The following is a 575-nucleotide window of genomic DNA, read 5'->3' on the forward strand; positions in this document are numbered from 1 at the left end:
GTAGGTGGTCTCATATTTGAATTAGATCAGACATAACATCAAAATGATAATATAAAACTTCGACCTTTATTTTATTTGTCCTGAATACGAAAAAGAAGAATCTGCGAAGTGCAGAAAAAAGTGTATTGAAAGTAATTTGTGTATAAGGATATTTAAATAGAAACTTGTAAAGAAAACAAACGACGTCCAATAACGTCTGCATGACTCCTGGACGACTTTACATACAACTAACCTAAAGCTACATTTGTCATGGCTAATTAAAAGTTAGTTATTTATCGAAATCCCGTAAAAAAGCTAGCTAGAAGTTGGTTATTTTAATGAATTAATAATTTTTGTCTGCAGGGTATGCACTCTACGCATACAAATGCACTTCAATGCCAATTAGACTACCTACTACTCCTACTTGCAACAAAGTCAGATTTTTTTCGCTTCTAACCATATTTAGCTCCACAATGCGCGAACGATCGTCTACTCTGTCTACTTGCAGACTGTCTCTAAGTGCCAAGCATCGGAAAATCGCAGACTCGTTTGGTTCTTTTGCGAGCCAACTTATCTAAGTACATTTTCTTCTTTTT

This window comes from Rhagoletis pomonella, unplaced genomic scaffold (genome assembly GCF_013731165.1).
Source record: "Rhagoletis pomonella isolate Grant_MI unplaced genomic scaffold, Rhpom_1.0 Rhpom_scaffold_00004, whole genome shotgun sequence".
NCBI lineage: Eukaryota > Metazoa > Arthropoda > Insecta > Diptera > Tephritidae > Rhagoletis > Rhagoletis pomonella.